We start from the raw sequence: 21,241 nt of genomic DNA, 5'->3' as shown, positions 1-21,241 counted from the left end.
CCATTAAGTTTGTGGTAATTTGTTACAGCAGCCATAGAAACACAGTGTTAGTGAAAGAGAGAGGGTTGGTGGTGGAGGAAGACAAGCAAATGTATCAGCTCTAATCTTGGGGTGGTTGAGACTGATGATAAATTAATATCCTTAGAGAATGTGGGATCATCTGAGGACTTGCTTATCTTGCTTCTGTGTGGAACAAGAAAGCAAAGAAAGTCGAATCAAACTGCCACTCTTCTCTCCCTAGGCAAGCTACAGAGCTTTATTAGCTACGAATTATGTGACTTTCTACATTGGGTTCATGGACAGACTCCATGCTTCTTTTCTGTTATTTATTTGTAAAGATAGTAAACATACTTTATATTGCACCTTCTTTGTAAAACTCAAATAAAGAAGTGCTTTATGCACATGTTTCTCTATTAAGATTCCAGTCGGGAGCCCTCTGCTGAGGACAACTGCAGAATCAATGACCTATATAGGTTGTGTATGCTCTGACAGGTAGGATTCTGCTCCCTAAGGTCAGAGTTCAGTATTTAGCATCTGATCGGAGGCTTTCAGACACTCAGCCTTTATCTCCACGTCATCACAAAGACAGAGGCCAGGTCTAAAAGTGCCTAATGTAGAAAACAGAGTGCTGAACAATTGTGTGATTCTGCTTCTCCACAAGTATGCTGCACTCTCTTAACAATCCACTCCACAGACCCTGTATCACAGGGTTTCAACCTCATCTTGGAATTTTTTACAACACCAAGATAGAATTGCCCATGAGGTTTAGATAGAAGATTCAGTAATCACTTTAATCACTGTCTTGTCCAGCCTACTCTCCTAGTAGAAAATATTTCCTATTTATACTGAGATGTTCCATCTCACATGTCTGTTGATTTAGTAGAACTGGAAGAAAAACATGAAAGTAAAAACAAGAACAATAAAATACAGTCAACCTTCATTGGTGGGCAAATCCAGAATTTTTAAAAAATCTAATTTCTATCCCCTTTTTCTAAACATTGATTCACCTGGAGGGAGTACATAAACCAAAAAGAGTCTCACACTCCACAAGAAGAAAAAAGAAACAGAAAATGTCCTAGAAGGTTGAGTTTGAACTCATTCATGGGTACTACAGCTGTTCAATAAATGAAAGTTTTTCTATATTTTATATAGCACACTGCTATCTCGGGCCACTGGGCCCTGAGCATGTGCTCTATGGCCTACAGAGCTATGAGGGTCTTGAGTGTAAAGAGGGTGAAGAGGAGACAAAAAGAAGGTGCATCCCCAATCCCATCCACACCAACCAACAAAGCAGATCCAACCACATATCCTGGGCTACCGTATTTCTCCAACCTTCTCTTGGCCTCGCTAATTTCCAACCCTAACCATTTAGAAATGTCATGTATACTTCAGTACATTTTTTAGATTTTTGTCAAATAAAACCAGATATTAACTTGGTCTAGCTTTATTCCTTTGAATTCTCAGCTTTGAAATGACCAATTTCACAACCTTGAAAGCCTAGAGTTTTCCCAGAAATGTTTGCTTATTCTCTGATCATTATACTTTTAGGATCTTCCCTATTCTTAACTACAGCTTCACAATATAAACTGGTCCTGTCTTTGATCAACCCTGACATAGAACTAAGCAACTTTTCAAGTTTACCTATAACAATCTACTTAAACCAAAAAGCATGAGTGAGCAATATAGCCTCTATTAAATATCTTTCAAGAGTGCAAAATTATTGAGAAAAATGTTATCATACCCTATGGCAAATAATTTGATCACCTCTCTTAATCGTTAGTCCTCTTTGTCTCTTGTAGGCTACTATGCCCCTGAGGTCTATCATGTCTCTTCCTGAAGGTAAACTTCCCAACCTGCTGGTCCTTCACTTTCAGGTCTCCTACCATTTTAATTTTTCCCCTGTTCTCACACTGAGCAATCCAATTCTCACATATAGAATTGGCATCACATCCCTATGCCAAGTTGCATACCTAAACCCATCTTGATGTAGAGAGTGGGTGAGAACCTCTCCTTAGCAAAATTCAGTCTCTAATGGGAGCACGTGAAGTTACACAGAGCAGGATGTATGGTAGTGTTGAATTACATCAAAGTTTATTCTTCTGTGAATCGTTTCCCTATTTTTCTCTTCTATCCTCTAAATTTTTGGTTTAACTCAAACCACTCTTGGTGGTTATAAAAATACCTAATATTTTAAAACATAGTTAATGAGGAGATTTACTTGATGGTATATATTGATATAGATGTAGGCAGGTAGGTGTGAAAGAATATTCCCATGAGTATTTCTCCCTGTGTGATGTATGCCTGTGAAAGTTACAATATGGACAGCTTCATCGCTGAGATTAGAAATTGCTGAAGTCAAGCACTACACGATTTACTTGCTTTGAGTTCTTCAATTCTGTTCTGATTCTAAAGCAACAGTCTTGGCTCAGAAAATCAAACCTTTCTCATTCATATTATGGAGATTTAGCAGACTTGGCAGCTTTTTTCTTTGCCTGGCTTCTTCTGTAACAACAACTTCTCCTTTGTCAGGTAACCCCTAAAAACTTGGAATTTAAGTCATGCCTCCTTCTCTTATTTACTCTACCTTCAATGCAGAGAGTCCTTCTGTGTGGAAAATTTTCTCTGAAAAATTTCTGGCATGTCTGCTACTGCCATATCTTTAATGTCATTTATGATTCTGGCCCTGGCTGGCTCTAAAGGTCTCAGCACTTCTATATGTAAAAATACTCTTTCCAGTTTGAACAAAGGTATGCTTCAAACACACACTATCAAGGTGATATAAGGGACTATAAAAGTAGTCCATCAACTTTATTCTTCAAAAATGTCAATATCGTAAAAGGCAAAGAAAGCCTGGGGAACCTTTACAATTAAAGGAGTCTAGAGGCACATGATAACTAAATATATTATGTGACCATAGACTAGAATCTATGACTATAGATTATAATTCATAGCCAATAAAATATGTAGTAGAAGAAATTCAATGCTATAAAGGATACTCCAGGATGAATTGAAATGTGACTGGCAGATTTGACAAAATTCTGAATAAATATTCAATATAAAAACTTGATAATTTTACTATGGGTACAAGTCTATATTTTAGAAAACATCCTCTAAAATATTTAATGGTGAAGGGCGATGATGTACTCAACTCACTCTCAAATGTTCAGGAAAACCTATAATATGCATATTACATTAAGAGAGCAGAGAACAAAAATATTATAATTAAGTAAATCTGGGTAAAGGTATAGAGGACAATTCTAACTATTCTTGTAACTTTCTGTAAGTTTGGAACAATATAATTTAAAAATTTGTATATTTCATTTTACCTCTATTTTGAGATTCTATTCATTTATCACAAAGTCACCAGTGCCCACGATTTCCAGAATTGTGCTATTTCAACTTTAAGTCAGCTGTATCAGAACCTGTCCCAGGAAAAAATTGTATATACTTATGAAAACTGAGGTTTTAACATTTCAGCTAGGTTATTCAAAAATACTAAAAAAGAGCAAAAATCAATACATGCAACTTACAAGAATACAAAATAAATAGAAAAGTAAAAAGAATCACGTTTCCAACCTATAGGGTCCAAATCCAAAGATTCTAAGTGTAGATTTGGAGTCCAACAAAACTAAGTCCAAATCTTTGTTTTGATATTTACAAGTTGTGCGACTTGAACCTTTTAGTTCTTTAATATTTGGTTTCCTTATCTGTAACGTAATGATAAAAGTCCCCAGTATATAAAAAAATATATATGCAGGCAGATGATAGAGATCTATGATGAAATGGAAATAAGGAGGAAAAACTAGCATTATCAAAAAAGAAAACATAATATCCAGTCACCATGGTTAAAGCAACGTGGTACCAATACAGCACTAAACCAAAAAATAAATAGAAACAGAATAGTGTCCCCAAATTCATCCCAATAACCAGACAACTTTACCTTTGATACAGGAAGCCATTTGCATAATTAGGAAAGAGAATGATTCAACATATTCTATTGAGACAAATGAGTAGCTGAGGAGAAATGAATTTTCAGAATGATGGAAAACTAGTGGCTGAGATGGGTACTGACCTGACCTTTCCCCAGTAGGGAACTGGATGCTTCTATCATTTCCATAAATTTTTCTGAATGAATGACAAAAACAGCAAGTGTAAAATATCAAAATAACTCAGTTTCCATATCCAGCAGATGAGGTCATCATTCAAGACTGAACATCAAGGGAATAACCGGTGAGGAGCTTTTTGTCTCCTTATGAACCAAGTGGCTACCTCTTTTGAAAATATTGTTTGTGTGTTTCTGTTTATGTGCTGTCTTTTCTCCTGAATCTGTAGGCACTCAAGAACCTGTAGAAGACATGAAAATATCAATAAACTCAAAGATTTAAATGTGGACAAGGAATGCCATAAAAAAAAACCACCAGGGAATATTTTACCATCTTCCCTTCCTTCCCTCCCTCCGTCCCTCCCTCCCTCCCTCCCTCCCTCCCTTCCTTCCTTCCTTCCTTCCTTCCTTCCTTCCTTCCTTCCTTCCTTCCTTCCTTCCCTGCCTCCCTCCCTTTTTCCTTACTTTTCTTCTTTTAAAGATACAGGGTTTCTCTCTGTCACCCAGATGACAGCTCGCCTTAGCCTCAAGCTCCTGGGTTTAAGCAATCCTCCCACATCATCCTGAGTAGCTGGGACCAAAGGTGCCCACCACCATACCTGGCTAAGATTTTTGTTTTTTTAAGTTGTAGACAGAGGGTCTTGTTTTGCTGCCTAGGCTGGTCTCAAACTCCTGGCTTCAAATGATCCTACTGCTTTGGCCTCCCAAAATGTTGGAATTCTGGATGTTGAGCCATTGACCCTAGGCTTCTTTTCCCTTAATAATCTCAGAATGGGAAAGTCTGTCCAAGTATTTTCCCAATCTATTACTGAAGTGACTGAAAAATGCAGGAAAAAACACTCCCATTTTTCCCATCTCTGACCCCTGGCCACTCAGTCCCTCTACTCTAAGACCACCAACTGTCCTGATGTTTGAATACAATTTGAAGTTGTCTATGCATATAGAATAACAGAGGGACATGGAGCACTTAACATTTAACATAAATGTTAACAGACTACAAATTGTTCTTCTTCTTACTTTTCAAAAAAGATATCCAAAGCTCTATATCAACAAAATAAAATTACTTAGTTCTTTAAATATCATAGCTTTACATTGTATTACTCTGCATAACTTACTTAACCAGGAATGATTGATGTGTATTTTTCTTCTTTTCAATGTTTTGCTATCACTAAGATGCTTTGATGACATTCTTCAATTCATATCAATGAGTATATATTTTGAGTAAATCCTTAGAAACTTTATAAACATTCTAGTTTTTAAAATTATTGAAAAACTTATCTTAAGGATATTGAAATCTTGTATCCTCCACACCAATCAAAGGTGAGTGTTCCTGCTTCCGCAACACCCCCAGGAAGCTGTAGATTTACTAAACGACTTTTTTATCTTTGTCAGTCAGGCAGTTGAAATGACAATTTGTGGCTTTAAATGGTATTTTAAAAAATATTTTAAGTCAGATTGAACATTTTTTCAAAAATTTTAAAATTACTTTCCTTTTAACTGTGTTTGGTTGTTACTCATATTTATTCTACCTGAATTTTAATATTTTTTATCTTAGAACAGCCTTTTGTATATTAACAATATGAGCCATTTGTCTATAGTATTAGATAGAAATATTTTTCCTAACCTAATTTGTTTACCATCTTCAGTCATATATATTGGGTTTGTGGGTGTGTGCACATATGTGCACATGCTCGTAAGCATAAGTGTATTTATTGCTCTTCTTAAAAGTTTTATTTACTTATTTTTTTTGAGGTGCTGCTTTTTTTTTTTTTTTTTGAATTAGAGACGAAGTCTCGCTCTGTTGCCCAGACTGGAGTGCAGTGGTGCAGTCTTGGCTCGCTGCAACCTCTGCCTCCAGGGTTCAAGCAATTCTCCTGTCTCAGCCTCCCAAGTAGCTGGGACTACAGGCATGTGACTCCATGCTCAGCTAATTTTGTATTTTTAGTAGAGATGGGGTTTCACCATATTGGCCAAGCTGGTTTCAAACTCCTGACCTCAAGTGATCCATCCACCTCGGCCTCCCAAAGTGCTGGGATTACAGGTGTGAGATACCACGACTGGCTAAGGTGCTACTTCTTAAATTGTTTAATTAATGACAAATCAGAAAATCAGATAGTTCAAGACAATTCTCTTTGCTTTGCTTTGCTTTGCTTTTACTTTTTAGAGGCAGGGTTTTGTTCTGTTGCTCAGACTGGAGTGCACTGGTGCCATAATAGCTCACTGTAGTCTTGAACTTAAGGGCTAAAACGCCCTTCCCAGCCTTTCAAAAAGTTGAGACTACAGGTGAGTATCACCTCACCCAGCTAATTTAATTTATTATTTATTTATTTATTTATTTTTTGTATTGGAAGGATCTCCCCATGTTAATTAGGATAGTCTCAAACTCCTGGCCTCAAATGATTCTACCGACTTGGCCTCCCAAAGGGTTGGAGTTAAAGGCACGAGCCACCATCTTCAGTCCAGAACAGTTTTCAAGTTCACATGGAATAAAATTTCAGGGGGTTTTTTTGTTTTTTGTTTTTTGTTTTTTTTTTGGTAAATAAAAGGGTAACTAAAGCAAAACTATGTTCTATTTTATTTATTTATTTATTTATTTATTTATTTATTTATTTATTTATTTTGGAGACAGGGTCTCCCTGTGCCACCCAGGCTGGAATGCAGCAGAGCGATCATAGCTCACTGTAGCCTTGAAATCCTGGGCTCCAGCAATCCTTCTGCCTCAGCCTCCCAAGTAGCTAGGACAACAGGTGTGCACCACCACTCCAGAGTAATTTTAAATTTTTTTGTAGAGACAGGGTCTCACTATATTGCTCACTCTAGTCTTGAACTTTTGTCCTTAAGCAATCTCAAAGTGCTGGGATTACAGATGTGAGTCACGGTGCCCAGCCTATATTCTCTTTCAGACTGAACATATTGTACTGATGTTTTGTTAAGATTTGTTTTGCATTAGCAAAATGCTTAGATTCTATCAATGCTGTTAAGTTCTGAATCATGTTTCCATTTAAGGAAGGAAAGATTAATTGGAGGCTTATATTCTGTAATTTCCACCATTTGTATTAGAAAAATGTATAAAGAACAAATTTAACTTAATCAGAAATATTCAAAACTGTCTACCTATTTTAATATTTTATTTAATATTTTAATTAGCTCACTTTGTAAAAATATTGGCTACTTAAGACATAAAATATTCTTGTAGGGATGTAATTAGATTTTAGTGCTGCTCATTTTTATTCATTAGCAAAGAGGACTTCATTTGAATTTTTATTGGTGAGTTAACTGAGTTAATCTATGGCATATCCAGTAGCCAGACCAACACCATCATTTAAACATGCCTGTATGTATGTTTATTTACAGTGCAGGTTCTGTTACTTGAAGTATATTCAAAGATAGAATTATTGTTTGAAGAAAGTGTTAAGGAAAGTGATTTATTTAGTAACCAGCTCTATGCCAAAAGCTTTGCAAATGCTCTCTCCTTCTGTACCTCTCTCTAACATTCTCTTCTCTTTTATCTTTTGCTTTCTCTGTATATTCTCTTTTCTGTGGGAGGGATTATAAGAGAATTAATCAGAATTTACTGTTGGAAGAAGGTGAGAAAATACAAATTTAGTTTTTATATTTTATAGTATCATGCTATTTACATTGTTCTGCATAAATATATATTCTTTTCATTTATTTCTAGAAAATATGTTAACAGTGGATTTCCCAGCAAGGAGATTATCCATCCTCTCCTTGCTTTTTATTCTATAGTAGGGAGAACACAACAACAGGAAATATGTGTTCTTGCAAAAATATTTAAAATCCTGGATCCTATGCCATCATGGTCCATGTGGCATTTATCTCAGTAGACAAGGTTCCAGGAAAGTGGTTTATTTGGGAGGTGATCCCAGAGGCACTGGCAGAGGAGCAGGGGAGTGAGAGAGAAGGAAAGTGCATTGTTTCTCCAATTCACTGGATTTTCATCCCCACTAGGATGAAGCTGTGAGTCAGTGTGGCACATGTGCCTCAGGGTCATCCCACAGGAGGGTTCACTGGCGGGGGCGGGGGGGGGGGGGGGGGGGGGGGGGGGCGCGGAGCTGCTCCCAAGGAGTGTTAACTCTCTGGCCTTTCAAACCTGCCAGGAGTCCGGAGAGAGCAGGCTCTGGCAGCCAGAGAGAATCCTCAGGGAGCAGAAAGGCAGTTGTGCGTGACAATCATAATGCCTTAGTGGGTACAGGCAGGAAGCTTCAAATCAGCTTCAAGTTTTCTGACATGTACCCAGAGCAGCGAGCGCTCCATCATAGCTTCCTGTGGTCTGAGGTTTCCACGGCGACTTTTCTCTCTACTGCCCTCATCTGGCCACTATTGACTGTTAGGGGCTGCTCAGGACTTTGAGGACAGATCCTCTGGAAAAGATTAACTCTTCTGAGGCCGGCTTAGGGGGCAGATGAACCTCACTTCACCTGTGTAGCATTCATTCGTGTTTGCCTACACAGAGGAGTCCGGCTTCTAAAAAACCCCATAGTTTTTATCGGGGGATGCTCCATCCTCACGCAAACAGTCTCAGTTTATGTGAATCAGGATGGACACATGCGGATTTAAATCAGGACAGTTTGAATAACGGCAGGTTAAGTCCTAAGGTCTTTGTTAAGAATACGAGAAAAGGGGTCCATGTCTTTGTTCTTGAGCTGAAGTTGGAAAGATTTTGCCTTTGGTGTCTCTGTTTGCCATTGGGTGACCACAGGGAGAGACTCTCTGAGCGTGGGTTAGCACAGTAAAAGAGAGCTGAGTTCGAGACAGAGGTAAGGTCCTGAGCCATCATTTGGGGGTGTCATCTTTATTCCAGGCTTGCTTAAATGCCACACCTGCCCTTGGGTTTCTGTAATCTCAATAGATAAATCAGTTTAAGTAACTCATTTTGTTCATTTGTGTAGAAAAGTTTCTAAAATGTAGCATTGGGTGATCAGATCATTTCTGAATAAGTGTAATGAGATATGAGAAAGACTGAAAACAGTATCAACCCAATAATGGCTGTGTTGAGAAACAGCACTCCTGGATTTGTCAAGGAATTAGAGACGGGACAAGTCAGGTCCTCATTTCGGAAAGATCTGGAAAACACGAGAGGGGACCAAGGAATGCAGGGTTTCTGCTTCAGGAAATAAGCCTGTCGGTTACTTAAACAAGGCTACAACACAGGGCCCTCAAGAGAAGAAATGCTACAAAAACTGACCTGCTAAAACCAAGGATGTCAGCAACATAGATCTTGCTTTCTGTTGAGCCCCTCTTTCTGGTTTTCTTGTCATCCTTCTCCCCTTTTCTGCTCTCCAGAACATTGTTTACCAGGCTATGGGGATGGGCAGAATGCATGTAGTTCATCAATATTATTGCTGGATTCTGTATTTATGAATCCCTCTACTGTCCAAAATTGATACATAATCCCCAAATTGACATAGCACTTTTACAGTCACTGGAGATGTGAAAAGTGCGGTGAAAATTTTGTTGCCAGCAGTGCACATTCCCAACGGAGATCAACTCTTCCATTGTGTTTCAGCTCTCATTCTGTAAACAAGTTTTCTTTTAGTGGTCAATTTAGCGCCACGTTTTTCCCATTTTTGACTTTCTCTCGATGATTTTGTCATTTAAAATGATCCCCAACCAGAGTGCTAAAGTGCTATGTAGTGTTCCTAAGAGTAAGAAGGCTGTGATGTGTCTTAGGGAGAAAATGTGTGTATGATAAGCTTCATTGAGATACGAGCTATAGTGCTATTGGCCATGAGCTCAGTGTTAATGCATCAACGGTATGTTACATAAGTTTTCTGTAAATAGAAACATGTAAAGCAAGGTTATATATTTATCAGTTGAAAATGTCAGCCAGGCATGGTGGCTCACGCCTGTAATCCCAGCATTTTGGAAGGTCAAGGCGGGTGGATCACCTGAAGTCAGGGGTTTGAAACCAGCCTGGCCAACATGTTGAAACCCCATCTCTATTAAAAATACAAAAATTAGCCAGGTGTGGTGGCATATACCTGTAATCCCAGCTACTGGGGAGGCTGAGGCAGGAGAATCACTTGAATAAAGGAGGCAGAGGTGGCAGTGAGCTGAGTTTGTGCCATTGCACTCCAGCCTGGGCAACAAGAGTGAAACACCACCTCCCCACCCCCATACCCCCCCCAAAAAAAGAAAAAGAAAATGTCGTGACCAGAGGTTTGTAGAAATTTCACCCTCTACTTCCCCCAGAAGCAATGGTTCTGTCTTTGCTAATTACATTTTTTAGAATGACTTTATATAGCATAACTACCACAAATAATGAGAATCAACGGTGTCTTTGTTCCTTTATTGTTTTAACTTGTGTCATTGTTCAAAGTGCACTTGCCTGGATTCAGACCAACCTGCATCCCCATAGGCAGCTGCTCATATGTTACTCTATGCACCTCAGTTTCCTACAAATATGAATAATGATACCAACCTGATAGATTTGTTTTGAGGATTAACGTTAGTTAACGTAAAGGGCTTATTTCAGTGCCTTACAATATAAAAAATGCTCAATAACATTATTTGCAGGTGATGCCTTTTTAATTCTAGCACGCAAGTGGAAATGTTCATTATATTTTTGCTTAATCAGATTTCAGGTAGATCAACCTAGAAGTGGTGCCCCAAGGCGGCTGCTGTTCTCATATCTCTTTCGGCTTCTTAAAGGGAAGCTATTTTCTTTTAATGGAGAATTTGGGTGCACTTCTCCTGCATCCTGAATATTTTATACTTTTATCAGGTTTCTCAACTTCTTCTGACAGATTTAACTTGAAACCGCTCCCCTTACCTCCCTGCTCAGAGCTGTGGGCTATCACAACTGTCATCACTTGGCAGCTTAGCTTGCTGTCCTGGCCTGTTTTTTAAGGAATAGTTCAGTGAGACTGCAGTGAACTTTTCAGTTTTAGAAAAATCACTAAGTTTTCTTACATGGCAAAAGTAATTTTTTAAAATAAAATGTTTAGTAGTCATCTAGGAAATCCTAAACAAAATCAGGGTGACACAAACATCTGCCTATTTATTTTGTTTGGAAACTTCTGAAGAAGTTTAGACTTTAATTTTAAAGAGGCCTCTGTGGGTATCTCAGGCTGTCTGTGGGTAGCACATTCTCTTTAACCAACAATACTGAGTGTCAAATTATTATGCTTCTGTCATTCTCCCTCAGAGGCAGGGCCTCTAAGATGGGCAAAAACTTGAGGTTTTGGGACCCCTTTGTGTATTAATGCCTATTTTGCTTTTTATTCGAAGACGGACATAGACAAAAGGGCTTGGATTTTGCCTCCCATGTGTTTTCTGGAAACAGCTTGATTGGAAGTGAGGTGAAGTTTGTCTTGGGGGTCATCTCTATGCATTCGTCCTCCATTTCTGTGGCTCCTCTCCTGTATCCCTCCCTGCTGAGGAATTTGGAGGCATCCTTGTCTCAGGTTTACCTGTAGGCCAATGTCTTTCCCTGACACTCCTATCACCCCTACTGAAGAGAAGCTGTCTCCTCTGTTCCATGACCTTAGGGTCCTGTTTCCCATCCTCCCATTTTTCATAATCTTTTTCTTTAGCTTTATTGAGATATAACTGAAGACAATAAAAAATGCATGTATTTAAAGTATACAAGGTGGTGTCTTGATATATGTATACATTGTGAAATGATTGCCACAATCAAGCTAATTAACATAACTATCACTTTGTATAGATACCATTTGTGTGTGCCTGTGCGTGTGTGTGATGAGAACACTTAAGATCTACTCTCTTAGCAAATTTCAAGTATACAATACATTTTATCAGCTATGGTCACCATCCTGTACATAGATCTCTAAAACTTATTCATCCTGTATAACTGATAGTTTGTTTTCTTTGATCAACATTCTTTGATCTCCTCAATCCCCCACCCTCCCCTCAGCCACCCTTTTACTCTTGCTTCTATGAATTTGACTTATTTAGATATCACATATAAATGACATAATGTGGTATTTAACTTTCTGTGCCTGGCTTATTTCATTTAACAAAATGAACTCAAGTTTCATCCATTTTGGTGAAAGTAACAGGATTTCTTTCTTTCTTGATGTTGAATAATATTTCATCGTGTGGGTAAGGGTGTGTGTGTGTGTGTGTACATATGCATATGTATGTATATACATGTACACATTGACATTTACATGTATATATATTTACATATACACACACAAAATATATACATGTGTCTCACAAATATTATCAATGTATCAGTTCATGAACATTTAGGTTGTTTTCATACCTTGGCTATTGTGAAAAATGCTGTAATGAACATGGGAGTGCAGGTATCTCTTCCACACACTGATTTCATTTATTTTGTATATAAACTCAGGTGTTACAGGAAGTCAGGGACCCCAAACAGAGGAACCGGCTGAAGCCATGGCAGAAGAACATAAATTGTGAAGATTTCATGGACATTTATTAGTCCCCCAAATTAATACTTTTATAATTTCTTACGCCTGTCTTTACTGCAATCCCCCAACATAAATTCTGAAGATTTCATGGACACGTATCACTTCCCCAATCAATATTCTTGTGATTTCCTATGCCTGTCTTTACTTTAATCTCTTGTGTCATCTTCGTAAACTGAGGAGGACATATGTTGCCTCAGGACCCTTTGATGATTGTGTTAATTGCACAAATTGTTTGTAAAGCATGTGTGTTTGAACAATATGAAATCTGGGCACCTTGAAGAAAGAACAGGATAACAGTAATCTTCAGGGAACAAGGGAGATAAGACTTGGAGTCTGACCTCCAGTGAGCTGGACAGAACAGAGCCATAGTGTTTCTTCTTTCAAAGGCAAATAGGAGAACTATCGCTGAATTCTTTTTCTCAGCAAGGAACATCCCTGAAAGAGAATGTGCCCTGAGGGTAGGTCTATAGATGGCCACCTTGAGGTGGCCGCCTTTTATGGTCGAAGCCGATGGGATGAAATAAGCCCCAGTCTCCTGTAGCGCTCCCAGGCTTATTAGGATGAGGAAATTCCTGCCTAATAAATTTTGGTCAGACAGGTTGTCTGTTCTCAAACCCTGCCTCCTGATAAGATGTTATCAATGACAATGCATGCCCAAAACTTCATTAGCAATCTTAATTTCACCCCATCCTGTGGTCCTGTGATCTCACCCTGCCTCCACTTGCTTTGTGATATTTTATTACCTTGTGAAGTATGTGATCTCTGTGACCCACATCCTATTTGTACACTCCCACCCCTTTTGAAAATTGCTAATAAAAACTTGCTGGTTTTATGGCTCAGGGAGCATCACAGAACCTGCCAACATGTGATGTCTCCCCAAGACACCCAACTTTAAAATTTCTCTCTCTTGTACTCTTTCCCTTAATTTCTCAAACCAGCTGAGACACTTAGGGAAATAGAAAAGAACCCACAATAAATGTCGGGGGTGGGGATTTCCCCAATACTCAGGAGTAGGATTGCTAGTAGTTCTATTTTTAATTTTTTGAGGAATTGTTCATAATGACTGTACTAATTTACATTCCAACCTACAATGCACAAGGGTTCCCTTTCCTCCACATCCCTAACAACATTGGCTATCTTTTGACTTTTTGGTAATAGCCACCCTAACTTGCATGTGATGATAATCTCATTGTGGTTTCAGTTTGCATTTTTAGGGTCCTGCTCTTGCTGCCTAATGTGTCCAGTTAATTCATGCCAGTTTTCATGGTAATGGACATGAACAGGTTTAATGTGTTATCCCATCTGTCAACTTTGCATCTCATTAGGGCCTTTAAGGCTAAACTAATATAATTAACTAATGTGGTAAATTTTAGAACTATTTACAAAATAGCAAATGAAATGTTTTTGCCCTTTCTGGAAAAGGGTGGTTCCCTCCTCTGTCCCATACCAGGTTTCTGTTACACAACAAAATGTGGTACATAACAGTGGTGCGGTTTGGCTGTGTCCTCACCAAAATCTCATCTTGAATTGTAGCTCCTGTAATTCTTAAGTGTTGTGGGAAAGACATGGTGGGAAGTAATTGAATCATGGGGGTGGGTCTTTCCTGTGCTGTTCTCGTGATAGTGAATAAGTCTCACGAGAGCTGATGACTTTATAAAGGGCAATTCCCCTACCCACGCTCTCTTGCCTGCCACCATGTAAGATGCTCCTCATTCTCCTTTAACCATGATTGTTATGCCTCCCTAACCATGTGGAACTGTGAGTAAATTAAACCTCTTTCTTTTGTAAATTACCCAGTCTCAGGTATGAATTTATTAGCAGAGTGAGAACAGAGTAATACAAACAGAATAAGAAGACTATCGAGTTCATGATCCCCAGCCTGGAAACTCCAGAGCAGAATGCAACTCCCTCTCTCCAAATTTTATTCAGAAGGTAAAAAAAGAATATGATTTGAAAAGGCAGATTCAATACAGTAATTGCTTTGATTTGCTTTTAGAAATAGTATTTGTATATTCAATAATATGTATTTTTTATTATTCTAAAACAGCCAGGATAGGGGGGTGATGATGGCATGTGTTGAAAAATAAAAATGAAAAACAAAGCAAAATAAACAAACAAAAAAGATAGTCTTGACTAGCCAGGGCAATTGTGAGAAGAATCGCCACTGCACCATAGTCATGGTCGGGGGTAAGTTTTTTGATTAGGGAGCCCTGCAGCCTCCCAGGCCCATCTCTTCTCTCTCACCCTAGCAAGCATAAGGCCCTCAGAAATAACTAAGAAAGAAAGAACTGAAGAAGAAAGGGCTCAAATACCTTGTGGACAATGCAATTTAAAACAAGTATTAGACTCAGTCAGGAAAGCAGAGCTAGATCTCTGGTCAGCTCTTATTAGATCTTCAGATACTGGTTACAACATTTGCACCTCAAGGAGTCCTTCTATGATTGCAACTCTAGGACAGACCCTGTCTATTACCCTCTCATACCAGCTTTCATTGTCCTTCATAAGGCTTCCATTATTTGCATTCAGATATATGTTTGTCTGATTCTAAATCCATTGTCTGTCTTCCTCAGTTGAGTGTAGGCTCTCTGAAGATAGGAACCAAGTTTTGTAGACCTAGCAAAATGCCAGAAAATACAGTCAGTATTTATTCCATAAATAGATGTTAAATGATGTAATGGAGGCCAGGTCACCAGATTTCTGTCCTCAGTGGTGCTACTTGGAGTAAAGAGAAGATCATCTGGATTATTGTTGGGGTCTTTGCATCATTTGCTACTTAACATCTAAATCAGTGACTGCCAACTTGGAACAATTTTGCATCTCTCTGTGGGGAACTTTCTGGAATATCTGAAAAATATTTGGCTGTCACAATTCAGAGGGTTGGGGAGTCTTATTAAAGATGTGTAAAATGCACAGGACAGCCCCTCACAGCAAAGAATTATCCAGCCCCAAATATCAGGGCCAGTGTTAACAAACCTTGACCTAAATGTGCTGTCTCCTCTTTCTCTTGGATTCTTGTTCCCTGATTACATTCATTACTCCCCCTGTAAACTCTCCCAGATGAGTTTTAATTAAGTTATTGAAAAGCACTCAGGGCCATACCTAGAGCTCTTAGAATGCATTTATACAAAAAGAGCCAGATTTGAGAATTGGTTTTCTTAAACCCAGATAGAATAATGAATTGTTCACCTCTCAAAAAAATCTGTCAGGAAGCATGTAAAAGGAGACAGTTATGGGGCCAGACCTTTATTTAGAGTCCCAAGCCATTTGAAACTGGCAATGAGGTTAAAAAAAGGAAGCCTAGAAATTACATAAAAAAGGAAGCTTAGCTTCTGCCAACGATTAAGAAATTTATAGCTTCTTTGTAAGCTTGATCTTAATACTGCCAAGCAGTATAAATGTCTCCACCTCACAGACTGGGGTTCCTATTAACTAACAGTAAATCTAACATGTCTTCCTCTTCGAAAGAATATCACATACTTTTACAGGGAGTTCTCAAGGAAATTTGAATAGCTTCCAGCCCATCTCATTAGCTCACATGCAAAGAAATAAAGCTAAGTATGAAAGCTCAAATGTATGACTTCACTACACTGAGAGTTGCCCAACATCTGACATCATCCTGTATACATGTATGCATGCACAGATACACACACTGCAATTCACAGTGAATATATATAACAGTCCAAAATATAGAATGGGGAAATATCTTACCACAGTTGACCCTTGAACAACATGAGTTTAAGCTATGCTGGTCCACTTGTATATGGATTTTTTTCAATAAACCTAGAACAATTTTTGGAGATTGTGACAATTCAAACAAACTTGTAGATGAACTATGTAGCCTAGAAATATTGAAAAAGATCAGAAAAAGTTAGATATGTCATGAATATATAAGATGTATGTATAAGACACTAGTCTATTTTGTCATTTACTATCATTAAATATATACAAATTTATTATATAAAGTTAAAATTTATCAAACTTATACATACACAAACCATTCATGGCACCATTCCCCATCAGGAAAAAATTGTAAACAAACATAAAAGTGCAGTTTAAAATCATCACTGTATAAAATTAATTGTAGTATGTACTGTACTGCTAGAACAAGTTCTCCTGTAGCTATTGCAGTGAGCTCAGAGTTGTGAGTACATACTTAAAATGCCAGATGATGCTAATCATCTCTGTGTGAGCAACCCTTCTCTCTAGTAAATTGAGCATTTCAGTAAAAGGTGATCTCTCATGGTTCTTGCAATTTTTTTATTGTGTTTAGTACACTATCATAAACCTTGAATAACACCGTGGGACCCATACGAAATGCCACTAGTGATGATGGAAGTGCTCCCAAGAAGCAGAGAAAAGTCATGACATTATAAGAACAAGCTGAATTGCTTGCTATGCACCACAGATTGAGGTCTGCAGCTGTGGTTGCCCACCATCTCAGACAGATGATTTATTTTGTAAACGGATGACATAAACTTATGGTATCAATAAACACAGTACGGTACTATAAATGTATTTTCTCTTCCTTATGGTTTTCTTAATAACAAATTATTTTCTCTAGTTTACCATATTGTAAAATAAACTATATAATACAATAACATACAAAACGTGTTAATTGACAGTTTATGCTACTGGTAAGGCTTCTAGTCAATAGTAGGCTCCTAGTAGTTAAATTTTGGGGGGATCTAAAGTTACATGTGGATTTTTTACTGTGTGGAAGGAGGGGGGTTGGAACCCTTAACCCTGGAGTTGTCCAAAGATTTAGCGCACTCACTCTCAAGACTCACATGAATATTAAATAAATACAGTAGAAAGAACTGCACAGTTGCTTACCCTCCACATCATTCCAGTGATTGGCGTTATGTGGACAAATCCTCCTAATGAGAGCAGGCCTTAATTATGCTTCAAGATGAAGCATTTATCACTATTTACCAAGTAGAAAGTTACTATGTACGTTCTATGAAAGCTATTTAGTTACCGGATTTACCATATTAATTTTAGTAGCTATAGGTCAAAGGGTAGTATGATTATAACAATGTCTAAGGGAGTCACTGGATGAAACTTTTCTTGAAGAAAATGTAGTCACTAGCAGCAATTCATCTTATTGAACATTTATTGTGTGTGTCACAGGTTGAGTTCCCAGGAAGCAACAACTGTGAGATAAAGATTAGTATGCAAGACATCAACTAGGATCAATTCTCATGAAAAAGAAAAGGAGTTTTGATCCGAGGAAGAAGTTGAGCTGTGATGCATTCTCAGTAGATGCCTCAGCCAATCCCAAGAAGCCTCTTTAGAGGTGGGATGGCCCTTTGGAGTCTTCACAAGTTAGAGCAAGGGAATGAGCCTATATATGCTGTCATCAGTCACTGATGCAGGTTGTCCTTGGAAGAAGGCATGACCTTGGAAGAGGAAGTTGGCTTCAGATGAAGCTATCTCCTAAGAGAGACAAAAGAATTGTTAGTGCTCATCAGCCAGCAGCTGAGGGAATATATTCGTCGTTTCTTCTTGAACATGCTCCTCAGAGAATCTACCATTATGTTCCAGAAACTGGGATGAAAAAGAGCATTTGTGTGTGTGTGTGTGTGTGTGTGTGTGTGTGTGTGTGTGTGTGTATGTGTATCTATATGCATATATGTGTATATATATAAGCATATGTGTGTATATAGATTTATATTTCTATAAAACCTAACTCAATTATTAATTATGTAAAAAATCATTTGGAATAAAAATGTATGTAGAGGATTGAGTCAAATCAAATTAGTGCTTTCAGGGCTTGCATATACATTCTTGTGTATCAAGACAATTCCAGTGTAGTAGTTATTACTAGTATTGCCTTCACTTTCAAAAGTTTCCCAGTTTTGATAATAAAATGAAAGACTACCCTTAGTAGGGCCAGCATTGAGGCTGGCCGGGATCAGTGCACACAAGTTGGATATCAAGTTGGGAAAGCCAAGGCCAGAGGAGGACTCAAGAAGTATAGAAACAAACATAACAATCTAGGGGTTCTCAAAGTCAGATCTCCAGAGAAGCAATGCCAGCACCGTCTGGAAATTTGTTTAAAAATGCAAATTATTGGGCCCCACTGCAGAGCTGTAGAATCCAACAACTTTTGGGGAAGGGGATCAGGATTCTGTGTCTTAATGAATTGTCAGATAATTTCAATACTTTCTCAAGTTTGAGAATCACTGGGATAATTCATAGACTGACATGGAGAACACGTTTCTAATTTGTTTGTGCTTGGCTATGCTTTTGACTGTAGTCAAGAAGGACTGGTTTCCCAGCAAATGGAGGAGAAATTTCAGGGTGAAATGCAGGTTTTAAGCCTCAAAATTTTCCACAGTACTGTGACTCATCACACCTAAAAAGTCTTCACAGTTTTTTCCTTCACGTTTGTATTAACTTGGAGAGTCAGCTCTGCTACCTCAAAATCCTGTTTTCTGATGTGGGTTCTGTCAGAGGTCTGCTGTGTGATGATACTTGTTATTAATCTCAATCTTCTATTCTCTCCTTCTCTCTCGCTCTCTCTTTCCCTTCCTTTCCTACCTCTCTCCTCTAATTTATTCTAAACCATAAGGTGGAAGTTGTATGACTTTATCCAAGATACCAAACATCTGTATGTCTTTATTCATATGTACAATGGAAGGATGAATACCTATTTTACCTATCCCACAGATTTTTCATGAAGATTAAATAAAATAGCGTATGAATAGTTATTTATAAACTGTGCAGTCCTGTGCAATCATAAGATGAGAATGTAATAGTATAATAATTACTCGTTTTTTTAGCTTTCAGGAAACACAGTTTTTGCTTGATTAATTTATGTGTCATTTTTATAAAGCAACCTTATTAAAAATAATAGCTTATGTGAATGTTTGGGGTCAGGGAAGAGAAAGCTAGGAGAGTGAGAATAACATAGTGCTTCAAAAAAGGCATTTCTTTTCTTGTTTAATAAGTACAGTTTTCCCTGTGTCTGTGAGAAGAGGAGGTAAAACTTTAACAAATATTTAACCTGAAAAGTTGTCTTCCAGTTTTTGTTTCCCTGTGGAATTTAAGAAGAAAACCAGTCTGGATGGGCAAGGATAGACCAATAAAGGACTGAAAAACAATTTCATCACGTTTTTGGAATTGCATGAGTGTTAGTGAAACCATCCAAGAAAATGAAACTGATCTCTGTGGACTCCTAAATGGATCTCAGTACTCACCAGTGCATCCACCGAGACTTACATAGCAGCTTCACAGCATTAACTGAGTCCGAATACAACAGATTCTGGCCCAGTGATGGAAGAGGTAAGGGACAGTTCATTACTGCCGGAAGCCAGAACTATAATCCTGACTTTCTCCCCATATTGAGCCATCTGTGAAGATTTTACAAATTTGTCCACTACAGCACAGTGGCTCATGCCTATAATCCCAACATTTTATAGGCCGATGCCAGGGAATCACTGAAGCCCAGGAATTTGAGGGCAGACTGGACAACATGGTGAGACCCATTCTCTACCAAAAATAAAATGAAATAAAACAATTTTTTTTAATGTCAGCAAATTATTTGAAACTCCTTTTTGAACAGGGTTAGACTTGTTGTTTTACTTCTAACAAAATGGGATTAATGATGTGTGACTGAGACAGGGCATAGAAACATGGAGACGTCACTGTGCTCTCTCTCTCTCAATACTGTCTCTGGGTGAAGTAGCTGCTATGTGGGAAGCAGGCGTGGAGAGGCACATGTGGCAGGGAACTGAAGCTTCTGGCCAACAACCAGTCTAACCTTGAGATGACTGCAGCCCCCGCCCAGTTTTAACAGCAACCGTGAACCAGAACCATCCACCTACACTGCCAGACTTCTGACTCTCCAAAACTGTGTGAGGTTTTTAAGTTTGTTGTTTTAAGCTATTAAGTTTTGTGGACATGCGTTATATAGAAATAGAAAGCTAGCACAAGACATCTTCTCACAATGAAATGATTGTTTATGTGAAAGTCCGTTGTCTTCAGCTGAGCCCTAGATACCAGAGGGATATTACGTGAAGACAATGGAGATGGACACGTGTTTGTACCCAGTTTAAAGTTTTGTGTCTATCCAAAGTATGGCTATTTGAATCTTTAAAACTAGCTTTTTTACTAACTGAGACCTAAAAAAAAAAAAATTCTTCTAACTCATGTGTCACAGCCAAAACTTAGGACTGGGAGTTCATAGTTGCATTGCTTCAGCCAAGGTTTTAATTTTCTCTTTATATCCTATTATATGGTGGGCATGGTGCTAGGCACTCAGGATCAGGCTGTGAACAAAACAGCTTCTCTCAGTCATTCTATGTAGGCCATGATGTCTGATTTTCTGCTTACTCACTGAATTCCTAGAAACTCTAAAATTATTTGACATAGAATATGTATCACATGCCACCTTCATTTTCTCTAACACTACCTCATAAGAAAACAGTCTGCAAGACAGGAGAGAGCCATATTTGTGTTAGCTAGAGAAAATAAAAGTCAGGTAATAATGGAAAATGCAAAATTGGATCCATGTAAAATGTCTTTTTTTCTGAATAGGGATGAAATAACTTTTACTTGCTTATTTTGTTGCAAAAGCAATGTATATTCATCTTAAAAACATAAAGTCAAAACAAAATGTCACATGTAATCACATAGAAAATGGTAATAACTACAAGTTTCTTATTAGTCACTCTCTCTGTATCTTCCTCCCTCTCTCACTGTGTATGCCTGT

At 38.1% G+C, this 21,241-nt stretch overlaps 1 long non-coding RNA gene across 2 annotated transcripts in view; it reads left to right on the top strand.

Annotated features, from left to right (window-relative positions):
• The window catches only part of LOC116274983, a 45,367-nt gene extending 27,243 nt beyond the window's left edge, over positions 1–18,124 (top strand). For both annotated transcript variants that reach the window (XR_004183885.1, XR_004183884.1), the window contains exons 2-3: positions 14,323–14,457; positions 16,796–18,124. This is a non-coding gene — a long non-coding RNA (uncharacterized LOC116274983). The remainder of the gene's footprint in view (positions 1–14,322; positions 14,458–16,795) is intronic.
• The last annotated feature ends 3,117 nt before the right edge of the window (positions 18,125–21,241 follow it).

Source organism: Papio anubis, chromosome 5, assembly GCF_008728515.1.
Source record: "Papio anubis isolate 15944 chromosome 5, Panubis1.0, whole genome shotgun sequence".
Taxonomy (NCBI): domain Eukaryota; kingdom Metazoa; phylum Chordata; class Mammalia; order Primates; family Cercopithecidae; genus Papio; species Papio anubis.
This window is presented reverse-complemented; position numbering and strand designations above follow the sequence as displayed.